The sequence below is a fragment of the Nicotiana sylvestris genome, chromosome 1 (assembly GCF_000393655.2).
Source record: "Nicotiana sylvestris chromosome 1, ASM39365v2, whole genome shotgun sequence".
In the NCBI taxonomy this organism is placed as follows: Eukaryota; Viridiplantae; Streptophyta; class Magnoliopsida; order Solanales; family Solanaceae; genus Nicotiana; species Nicotiana sylvestris.
In genome coordinates this window covers 49,516,284-49,529,354 of record NC_091057.1, presented here as the reverse complement: position 1 = coordinate 49,529,354, position 13,071 = coordinate 49,516,284, and positions in this window count along the sequence as shown.

Genomic DNA, 13,071 nt, shown 5'->3' with positions numbered 1-13,071 from the left:
AAACACGATCAATAAATGCGGTCAACAGCAAGAGAATCTCCCACAGGAGTAGAAACATAAACAGGGGAACTCAAAGAATCCCAAGATACACCAAATGTGGAGCAAAATAAGAAGACACATAAGAATAAGTGGAGCCTGGATCGAATAGAACCGATGCATCTCTATGACAAACCAGTATAATACCTGTGATGACAGAATCAGAAGCAACAGCCTCGGTACGGGCATGAAGAGCATAGTATCGGGCCTGGCCTCCCCCTCTAGGGCGACCTCTACCTCCCCGACCTCCACCTCTAGCTGGCTGAGCAGGTGGGGTAGCAACTAGAACTGTAACCATAGCCTTAGAACTCTGTGGGGCACGCTGTGGCTGAGAAGTCTGTGGAGGTGCACTCCTCCCAAGTCTAGGGCAATCCCTCACCACATGGCGTGTGTCACCACACTCAAAACAAGCTCTGGGAGGACGTGGTGGTTGTGACTGGCTAGGGCTAGGTCTGTTGGACTGACCTCTGAAAGCACCCCGCGCAGGAGGCGCGCTATATACCGGAGGTGTATAATAAGGCTCCTAAGATCTAGGAGGAGCTAGAATACCACTGGCTGCTAGAAGAGCTGAATGAACAGGGCGACTCATATAACCCCTACCATGATGATCTGCTGTTGGGGCACGGGCACTAGAGCAATGGCCCGACTCTCAAGACCTCTTGGCCTCCCTCTTCTCTCTCTCTAGCATGCATACCCTCAATCCTTCTAGAAATGCTCACCACCTGCTGATAAGAAATACTCATCTCCAACTCACGAGTCATGCCAGACCTTATACTAGGAATAAGGCCCTCAATAAACCAGCGAACCCTCTCGCGAACAGTAGAAACCAAGGCTGGTGCATGCCTATCCAAACTGGTGTAACGGACAGCATACTCTGAGACAATCATAGTACCCTGGCGCAAATGCTCAAACTCTACGCGCCATGCGTCCCTGAGGCTTTGAGGAACATACTCTCTCAGGAACAGATTTGAAAATTGAGTCCAAGTCAGTGAAGCAGCCTCATCCAGATTGTCTAACTCATAGGTGCGCCACCACTCATAGGCGGCTCCTAGAAGCTAGAAAGTAGTGAAGGAAACCCCGCTCGATCCTGATATATCCATAGTACGGAGAATGCGATAACTCTCATCTAGAAATCCCATAGCATCCTTCGATGCTAGACCACTGAATACAGGAGGCTTGTACCTCTTGAACCTCTCAAGCCTCAGCTGCTCCTCCTCGGAAGCCGCTGCCCTGTCCTCGGGATGATCTCGGACTGCAGGTTGTACAGGAATAATCTCAGTGAACTTCTCAACATGCACTCGCTGCTCAGGAGTGCGGGCGGCGGGAGTCTATGTTCCTCCCCCGGCGTGAGACGTAGCTGCAGCAAGGGGAGGCAACCCCGCCTGAGCTAGAGTGGTGTACATTCGCATGAACTATGCCAGAGTCTCCTGAAGAGCTGGAGTAGTAGTAGCAGTAGGCGTGTCAGGTGCCTGGACTCCGGCTGGAACTTTTCTGGACTTGGCATATACAACACAACTTCTCAGAATCTAATACACTATCCAAAAACCTGAAAACTTACGGAAACACAAGCCTTTGGAATATTTAACAGTCTAACTCCAGAATATCTAACAAGAAGGAAAAAAATATAGAAGGACAATGTTTAACAGCTAGAATAGAAAGGAACTCCTTGGTCTGCGGACGCGGCAGATGTACCTTGAAGTCTCTAGAGCAGTCGCCTCCCTCAAGGATGGTAGGCCTGAGTAGCGGTACTTGGATCTACACATAAAAAATATGCGCAGAAAGGGTATGAGTAAACCATAACGGTACTCAGTAAGTGTCAAGCCTAACCTCAGTCGGGTAGTGACGAGGAAGGTCAGAGACCTACTGGGATAAAATAAAGAATATAAGACATGACAGTATAAGATAAGCAGTACAGTTGAAAACTAACGATAAGAATTTAATACAGGAAATCAAGGAATTTAATAACTGAAATAAGGGCAAAAATAATCACAAGGAAATAACCGGGGATCTCTCAGTATCCCGAGGATCTCTTAGTATCCTCAATATATATCAGGGATCTCTTGGTATCCCAAGGATCTCTCGGTATCCTCAATATATGCTAGGGATCTCTTGGTATCCCGAGGATCTCTTGGTATCCTCAATATACGTGCCAGGAATCTCTCGGTATTTCGCACCTTAGTTCAAACCATAAATACGTACAGGGTATCTCCCGGGATGCCGTCCCGTAGTCCCAAAGTAAAATGCACAACGACAACACAAGAATACTCAATCAAGTAAGCAGGAAATTCTAATCTAACATGCTTCACCTAATTCAATTAAGGCAGTTTAAGCAAATAAACAGTTAAGTCAATTAGACATGCTTTTTCTAAGCTAACAACAAGTTTAAATTACAAGTAAAATGAAACAGGAAAAAGGAACACAATGGGAATTACTTAAAGAAAATCGAATTTTCAATAATTTGCTCAAGTACGCACTCGTCACCTCACATACAAGGCATTTCAAATATCAAATATATTGAATCCTAGGGGAAGGTCCCCCACAAAAGGTTAGACAAGCCACTTACCTCGAACCGGCTGAATAATCAATCTGAAACCAAGCTCTTGCTACTAGTACTCGACTCCAAGTGGCCCAAATCTATTCAATTCAATTTCATAACGTAAATAACACTTCAAGTAACTGATTCTACAAAGAAATTCTAAGCTAATACGCGAAATTAGTTAAAATAACCAAAATGCCCCTCGGGCCCACGTCTCGGAATCGGGAAATTTTTATATTTTTTAGAATCCTCATACTCTCACGAGTTCATGCATACCAAAATTATCCAAATCTAAGGTCAAATTCCCAATCAAAAGTCGAATTTTAGGTCTAAGAACTTTCTTCCAACTTTTTCCCAATTTTCATCCCCAATCCGAAATTAAATGATGAAACCATCTATAGATTGATGGAATATAACTAGAAAGGGTTAAAGAATCGTTACCCAATGATTTCCTCTCAAAATCGCCCTCTCCCGAGCTCCAAATCAATTTTCCAATTTTTGAAACTAAACCCTCAAAATTTCATATTTCTGCCCAGCTATTTCCGCATCTGCGGTCCCGCTTTTGCGGACCAAAAGTCGCACCTGCAACTTTTCACTTAAAGGCCAGGTTCCGCATCTACGACTCCCAATCAGTAGATGTGGTACCGCTTCTGCGGAATTACCACCGCTTCTACGGTTCCTGAAGAAATTCCCAAATTCCGCTTCTGAGGCCACTAAGCCGCTTCTGCGGCGCCGCACCTGAGGCCTCCGGGACCTCAACCAATGACACCAACAAGTCACAAACCACTACCCAAACTTGTACCAATCCTTAAAACACCTAAAAGAACATCGAAACCTCGAATTAACCATGGATTCAAGCCTAAGAACTTCAAAATTCTCAAAATACGCTTTCGATCAAAAAGTCTAGCAAACCTCGCCCAAATAACTTGAAATTTTGCACACACGTCACATTCAACACTACGAAGCTATTACAACTTCCGGAATTCCATTCCAACCCTTGGATCAAAATCTCACTATCGGACTGTAAACTTCAAAAATTCAACTTTCGGCATTTCAAGCCTAAATTAGCTACGGACATCCAAAACACAATGCCCCTAAGCCGGAAATCACCCAACGGAGCTAACAGAACCATCAGATTTCCATTCCGAGGTCGTCTTCACACCGTTCCGACTACGGTCAACTTTCCAGAACTTAAGCTCTCATTTAGGGACTAAGTGTCCCAAAACTCTCCGAAACTCAAAACCGAATATCCCGGCAAATCAAAATAGCAGAAATAAACTTGGGGAAAACAGTTAATAGGGGATTGGGGCGTTAATTTTTAAGACGACCGGCCGAGTCGTCACAAGTTATCACTATTAAGAATAATAGGTGGAGGAGGACGGATAACAGGTCTGCGTCGGGGAGCCAGGGGAGGAGTAGTAGCTTGGCGACTAGATTCACCAATTTTAGATTTTTCCTTACCACCAAATATTTTTTTCAAAGAAAAGTCCATATTAATTATAATTATACAAACTAAAACAAACAAAACTATAATATTAAAACTTAAGAGTTGGAATGAGTTTACCGAATTGACGAACAACTTCTTGAAAATTGTATATCGTTGAAGACGACTTGAATACTTCAATTCACCAACTTCACAATTTTTCACAAATTGCAATAATAAAGTAAGCAATTATAGAAGAAAATTAGAAAGAGATTGATTTTGTGAGTAAAAATGAAAGAATGAGGGGGTATTTATAGTTGAGAATAGGAAAAAAGTGTAATTATAAAAAGTTTGGGGTTAAAACAAAGTTTGGGGGCCAAATGGCTATTTTTTAAAAATTTAAACGGCTAAATTGGCAGGCCTACGGCTAGTTTTAAACTTCCAATCGTTGGCCAAATTAAAAAAAAATTGAAAAATAACCGTTGGGCCCGTTAGGCCCGGTTGAACCGGCCCAGGCCCGCAGACGGTCCCGGGCTAAACGGTCCCGGGCTCGCAGTCTCAAGTTGGAGGACCGACCCACAGTGGGCTCCTAGGACCTCTTGGGACCGGACCATTTAGCCCAGCCTGTTTAGCCCACAGTCTCGTGGTCCCGGGCCGGTCCCGAGTTGGGCCCGGACCACAATACAGCCTTAATTGGGGGTGGGGAGGGTTTAATTTGGGGCTGCCCAAGGTTACAATCAATTGGTCAATCCTACATCACAATTCATAATATTGAAACTTGTGTTCCCGCAGCCTCGCGATATAAATTAAGGAATTATAAAAAAAAAATTATATGGGAGAGGTTCAGATCATAGTTGTACATGCAAAAAAGGACCAAATTCCCTTCTTCTTATAGGCAGGGGTAGATTAGGATACAAGCTATATTAAATTCAAATTTTATATTTATATTAAGAAATTATTTGATATGTACAATGTATGGGGAAAGATTAACAAATGACAAGTGGACGTTCGCCGAATTGATACGTGGCAGTAAAGACAGGTCGGATATGAGTTAACAAATAGCTGACACCGTATACAAGCATATGATCAATGTTGTATGAGTTACGAAAGCATTAAAACCGGAGACCTGAATTTGAAAGCATGGTACCGATTGAAGAAGGCATCATTAAATGAGCATTTGTTACAGAGAATCCTGCTATATTCAACCGTTATGCAACTATCAGCTATCAAGAGGTGTCTTTATTCACCTTAAAGAGGAGCTTGATTTGGGGATCTTTTTCCCTAATTTAGTCATAAATAGAGAAATTTGTACTCACTAAGGACACAAAAGACTTGTATAAAAAAGGCTATCATTACTCTCTTATTCTTTTAACATTTATTTTTTTGCTAAATACTTTATTCTTGATATTGTTCTTGCTTCCGGAGAAGCTCAATTCAAGGCTTAGGCTCGCATTTTCTTCAATTACTCTTAATTTATTCACTTTTGCTCTTCTTTATTTTATTTCTTCGGATCAATTTAATTGCATTTCTATAAATCACGTTACAAATTCAATTGTACCGTTTTACAAATAAACAGATAAATAACTTATTCCTATTACAATAAACCGTCTTGATTTAAAATTCAGAACTCATTTACTTAAATAATGGATCTACCTCTATTTATAGGTAGTCGAATTTATTTGAATTGACATTAACCTACCACCTTAAAGTAACCTAACATCAATTTATTGCAAAGTAACGTATATAACACAATTAAGTATGGGTTTAACTTTTTAGTAATAATAGTCACAAATTTATTTTTACATTATCATGTCACCTTAAAGTTATTTCAAAGTCCAAAAATAAAGTTATTTCAAAGTGACTTTTCATAATAAATTAGTGAAATTAATAATCTGAAAAATAAGACAAGAAGTAACCTTCTATAACATGTTAATTTATTTTATATTATTGATGAATATAAGTTAAACCCAATCAATATATACATTGCAACCAATGAATTCTTGCCAAATATATAGTCATAGACTCATAGTAAGGTTCCAAGAACTTATGCAAGAAGACTAGCAAGATAAGAGTTCAACCTTGTGAAAGCTGAATTGTATTTGGTGAATACTTGAAAACAACACTTATTTGGCTTCCTTTGCTATCAATTTTTTCTTCTGAATTGGTATTGTGCAACAACATAATTATGTTGTTATGCTTCTTTTTGTCATGCACGTATAAACGTAATGAAATGTATTTTATTTGTTCAGTGCTTTTGGAATATAGTAGTGTTTTCAGGGGCAAAGCCAAAATTTAGAGCTTATGAGTTCGGGTTCTAGTCATTTTAAATTACTAGGTTTTATATTAATAATTTTTACATATTTAATGAATTTTTTAGGACAAATACATGATGTAGACCAAAGTCACTGGATTTAGTCGAACCCGTATTGGATGGGCTAGCTTCGCCCCTGCGTGCTTTTCATTTTTCTTCCACTTCCTTTTGTGCATTGAGGATAATTACCTATGTCATTAAGTTTGCGCTTTTTGACCAAATATATTTTAGCTATTATCCAGAAATCGTCATGCAATTTGCTTTTGCGCCCCAGATTTAAAGATTAGGTTAGTACAACATGACGTAAAAGTATTTGATCTTCTTGAAATACAAAAATAATCACTATTCTTGAACTGAAAAAAAAAATCATCGGAAAAATATGTATATAATTATACTTCTAACTGAATATCGCATCAGATGTGCTTATTTTTTCTCATGTATTAACTGAAAACTGCATTAATTATATGGAGATTATTTTTGTTATGCAACCAATTAAACATCTCACAACATCAAATACCATTCATGACAAAGCTTGTTCTCACTTTTTTATTGAAGAATAAATTTTGCTCAACCGCTTAATCTAAAAATAGTTGGTGGATAATATATAATATATAGATTATTGTATGTATAATAAACACTAAATCGGACCAACTATTTGAGTAAAGATCGTAAATATTTTAGCACGAAATTAATACAAGCAATATCACTAATCAAACAATCCCTTAAAGTAATTAGTTATTATATTCTTAGGGAACAATAAATAGATGTTATACTGTTATAAGACGTAATTTATTTGTGAACAAGAAAGCTAAACTAGTTGGTACAAAAAATACTACTCTTAATTTAGAAACTTGTCTCCTTTTTCTGTGCCAATATAATATTATTTTTTTGTTTTCAAAGGCAAATTAACTAAGTATTGATATTTCCGATGTGTTTTGGTTGATTTGATGTTGTTTGAGGTGTTTTGAAGATTTGTACAAGTTTGAATAAGATTTTTGGGATATGTTGGTGTCTTTGGTTGAGGTCCCGGGGGCCTCGGGTGAGTCTCGGAGGGTTGAACCGATCATTTTAAGTTGAAGAAAATTGCAGATTTTGGTTTAAGCTGTTGCAGGGATCTTACTCTTCGCGTTCGCGAAGGGTCAGTTGAGGAAGGTGGAATTTAAGCCTTCGCGTTCACGAAGGGCTGGATGTTTGTGCATCGTGTTCGCGAGAAGGGGAGCGCGTTCGCGTTGAGGAAATTGGTCAACTGGATTTGAGGTCGAGTTGTTCGTCGTGTTCGCGAGAGAGGGAGTGCATTCGCGAAGAGTAACTCTGAGGAACCATCGCGTTCGCGGTGGGCATGTCGCGTTCGCGTAAGAGGATTTTTGGTCAAAGTCATTTTTGTGCTTCGCAAACGCGAGGCGTTGACCGCGTTCGCGAAGAAGGAATTAAGGCCTGGGCAGAATGTTTAAATACTCGTCTTGTCCGCGATTTTGGGGTTTATTTCTTCCATTGTTGATCGTTTTTGGAGCTTTTTGAAGGGGATTGAAGAGGGATTCAAGGGGAATCACTTGGAGGTAAGATTCTTGGACTTAAAATTCGATTCTAATGTGAATTGCCTCTAGATAATCATGGAAATTAAGCCAAAAATTAAAGAACTAGGGCTTGGAAACTTAGACTTTTATTTGAGGATTTGAAGGACCATTTGAGGTCGGATTTCAGAACTTTTGATATGTGTGAACTCGTGGGGAGATAAGGAATCTATTGATGTAAAAATTATTGAATTCCGAGATGTGGGTCCGAGGGTCGGGTTTTAGTAATTTCGGGATTTATGTTGTAAATTGATTATTTTCGCTTGAGCTTCGTTCTCTTAGCATATTTTGACGTCCTCGTTCTGATTTTGGATAGATTCGACGCGAGTGGAGGCCGATTCGAGGGGCAAAGGCATCGCGAGCTGGAAATTAGACCGGTTCGGGTGAATAATGATTGTAAATGATGTTCTGAGGGTATGAAACCTCGAACTTGTACATCGTTGTGCTATATTGAAGTGACGCACAAGCTTGATGACGAGCTTGAGGTCGTACACTGTTGGGGATTGTGACTTAGTCCGTCCAGAATAACTATTTTACCGCGTATTTAATCGAAATCTATTTGCTATCATTATTATTTGGGCTGAATGCCATAAATTTTTGCATCTATCTATATTGCTTAGATGCCAAGGAATTTTTGCAGTCCTAGAATACATATACCAAGCAACTCATACAACCATCTTTGAATGACACGTTTCACAATACTTATCACTGTCATTCGATGTCATTTAATTATCATGCATCATACTAATATTTTTGTTGTTATTTTACCTAATTTCAGACACAATATTGTGCAGTCAACGTAGTTTACCCACCTTAACAACCTTTTTATCTTCTTCCTCTTAAGGACAATGATAATAATTATTATTATGATACTTGTAGATATCTAATTTTTGACCCCCAGATTTTATATATTTTAGCGTTTAAATATTTATTTTAGGTATAATATGGCTATTTTAATTAGTTTTGACCATTTTACTTTATTTTATCACAAAAATAAAAATTATGAAAATATTTTCTTTTATTTATTTAATTGATATTTTATCTAGTTACTTTAAGTTTATCTACCTTTCATAAAAATTTTAAAAAAAAATACAAAAATGATTTCACTTTTAGTAATTAGTTTTATTTGAATAATTTATTTTAATTAAGAGTGATTTTTATATTTCATAGATACATTATATTATTTAGTCTTTTTACCCCAAAGTTAAAACCCAACAGGACATAGACTCAACCCTAATTTCTTAAATTCAAGCCCAATCCCTTAGCTCATACCCCCACTTTCCTAAAAGGAGAAAGACCTAATTTCACTAAGCGACATTTAGCGGCTAACTCTCAAAAAGGGATCTGGCTGATCTCTTCTGAAAACAAGAACAAAGAACAAAGAACCCTAACCAGTACCTCCTCTCCAAGGAATTCGACAGCCGCCTACCACCATCAGAGAAGACAGTCGCTTCCCCTCCCTCCAACCTAATTCCAAAAGCCATCGCTGCTCCTTCTTTTCCTTCAACCAAACTGTCGCACCCCCAGTCCCTTTCACAAGCACGCTATAGGGAAAAAATCAGCCGCAACACACACAGAGACATAAGGGAATGGCAAGACCAGAACAAGAAGGAAATTTTTGAAAAACAGAGGCGACACAAATAGATAGAGATTAACGAGAAAGAGGAGTTTCTTTCTTGATGTTTCCTTTTTCGGTAGTCCAATTTTAGTTTAGATTCCAGAAAAAACAAAAAATAATAATATACATATTGTCACACCTCCTTTTTCCGTCCCCGCGAGGGGTGAAGGAGTTTTTTCCAATTAAAGGACAATCGAAACGGGATTTGTTTATTTATTTCAGAGTCGCCACTTGGGAGATTTAGGGTGTCCCAAGTCACCAATTTAATCCCGAATCGAGGAAAAGAATGACTCCATATTACAGTCTGCGTACCAGAAATCCGGATAAGGAATTCTGTTAACCCGGGAGAAGGTGTTAGGCATTCCCGAGTTCCGTGGTTCTAGCACGGTCGCTCAACTGTCATATTTGGCTTGATTATCTGATTTAATACAAATATGAACTTATGTGCAAATTTTAACTTTTTACCGCTTTCATAATTATTATTATTATTTTTTACAAGGAATCAAACGTGATTACTGCATTGACATTTTTAACCGACCCTATGTGAAACCATTGTTGGCCGAATATCACTGCTACTCCGCTAGTCTCTTTCTGACTAACATACAATGACAAATTACCGGGCCAAACTCTTATGGACTAAAAACTGTTTCATTACACAGTTTGAAAGCCAAACTTTATATGTCAAGCATACAAAGATGTTCTAAACCACAAACAGCAAAAAAAATAAAAATAACTATGCTAAGTTCAGACTGCAATTCTTCTTATGCTCTTATTCATGCTCCAAATTCATCATTACACCAGTGAAATTAGAATGTGTACCTGGATGTTGGACAATAAGAATGAGAAGAAGAATAATATCAGCAGCAGGCAACCAGACAGCAGTAATACAGCAACAATAAACAGCAACAACAGTTCCACAACAATGACAAACCCACAGGTTGTCGAGCAATCAACCACCAATCCCAGAACAGAGTAGTAAACCAGCAGAAAAACCCAGAATATCCATTGCAATAGTGACAACATTTCAATAATCACAACAAACTCGACGAACAACCAACAACAGCTTCAATAGCAATAAGACCAAACTCAATCAACAACATAAAGAAGCCTAGATTACAGTAGTACTCTCACAGGGAAATCAGAATATCCTAACGAGATAGTAACAGACCAACCCTTTAGAACTAAACAGTTTTGTTCTTCTCTGAACACTCAATAATTTTTCAGCTTATGCTTTCAATACTCACTAACCTCTCTCCTTTTTTTTTCAACCCCTTTTTTAGCTTGTCCCTCTCTGATGGAAAACCTCCTCTTTTTATAGCCTATCAAACTCTTTAACAGCCTCTTAGACAAACTGAACCCCCTCCCATGTGGCCTCTTCTGTTTTTCCACTCACCATTTTAAAAGAAAAGATAGCCCATAAGATTCCCCTGATAGACCCCCTTCTCTTATTAAAGATGGTTTATCATTTTATTAGTTTGAATAGGTATGGGCAGCAGGGGTGTGTTCTGACAGCACATGCTATCCATTACACTGCAATGCACATGCTGCCCCAAGGTTGAAAATGAGTAAATAATGCCATCAATTAAACTAAAATCTGAAACCTAGACTAGACTGCAGCTATAAATCAATCCTTAGATGTTTTCTGATTTAGTTAATACACAGTGACAATAAACAAACTAAGCTGATTCACAATGCTTCAGTAAATCAAAAATAGCATGAGTCGAATTGCTATCATTCCAACTGAAACTAATTGACGACGTATATCGACTCGACTATACTGATTATAACATAGAACAAACAGTCGACCAAACAAATATAAATAGGGCATAGACTGTTCTTGACAGTTTTGCACGATACAGGGGAAAACTACAGGCATTATTGGTTCGACGATATCAATTGAATTGAAATATGTATACTACTACACGAATTCAACACAACAGAATAAACAGTCAACCAAATAAAAGATCTTATGAAGGTGGAGCATAAACTGACAACAGAAATCCCAACATAAACGAACAAACTAAATAAACAGGCTGATAAAATAATCTAAACTAAAATAGACAACAAAAGGGAAAAAATGAACAAACCTGAAAAGCTTAAACACAGATGACCCAGGCCCGAGCTTGATTACCCATTTGAGGTCGAACAGATCTTAATCGAGGTGTTCTCGGCTGAGAACTCTTCGATTAGGGTCTATTAGACCCCGAACTTCTGTTAAATCTGAACAGACTTCACAAATTATTGTGCTCCAGGGTTTGAATCTTCAGATTTGGGGTTTTGGGATTTGTGGGTAGACTCGGACCAAACCAAGCTTGGTTTGGTCACGAGGAGGTCAGGGGATTGTCTAGTGTGAATCTGGGGTGGTTTGGTGTAGGTCAAGGTCCGACTCGAATCTTCAAATGAAGATTCGAGATGGTGGGGGAGGATTCGAGACCCATGGTTAGTGGATCTGTGTTCAGGGGGTTGAGGTGGTCCTAGGGTGTTAAGGTGGTGGTCACCGGCGTCCTTTCCGCCGGGTTTAATGGTGAGGGGAAAGGGGGAGGCATTAGGTTTCTAAGGGATTGGGGTCTGGTGAGGACGACCTAAGGGCAGGGGGGTCTGGCTTGGGGGCGTGGAGTAAAAGGGATGGGCTTATATACGGGGTAGGTGAGTGGATCCAAGTCGTTGGATCTGATGAGATCAACGGTTTGGATTACTTTAACTATATGAAATGGGGTCGTTTGGTCTTATGCTGGAAACGGATCGAACCGGGTTTCATTGGGTCGGGTTAAGTAATGGGTAAGGGAGATGTGACGAGGGCTGTCAGATCGACCTAGTTTGAACGGCTGAGATGGATTGTCTTTGAAACGACGTAGTTTTGGTGTCAAACTACGTCGTTTTGGTGGCCTGGGAGATGGGCTGCTTGGACCGGCTGCTTTTAGGCCTCAGATTTTAAAAGAAAAACAGGCCCAATCCGATTTTAAACCAATTTGCACCCTTTTCTTTTATTTTCTAATTTTAAAACACAAAACCTAATAAAAAATGAAATTAAACAACCATTAATTAGCACTTAACACAATTATCACACACATAAAATATTTAAATAGGTAAAATCACACCGTGGCGACAAATAGAATAAAAGATGCATATTTTTTGTGATTTTCCTTTTAATAACCGAATTATGGTTTAATTACACACGAAATATATATTTTGTATTTTTTGTTTGATAAGACTAAATAAGACTGGACAGAACCACAAATAACTACCAAAAAATGTCAAGTAAATTCCAAAATTTGTACAGTAAGACCATTTGTTTTGATTTCTTTTGGAGTGATTGTCGCGTAAACAAAAATCACGTGCTCACAGCTGCCTCTCTTTGTCCGAAAACACGAAGAGTTTTCGTGCAAAGATAAAGTGAGCGGATATGAGCGATTTTTGCCTATTGGAATACTCCGTGTGAAGCACATTTTGAAAGATTTGACCGAATCTTTGCTTCAAAGATTTCCTACATATCCTGGGCTAAACAGGAATCAGGTCAATGTAGCTCGGAAAGTTTCGGTAGCTGGGACTACCATGTGACTGTAATGTTCGCTGCTG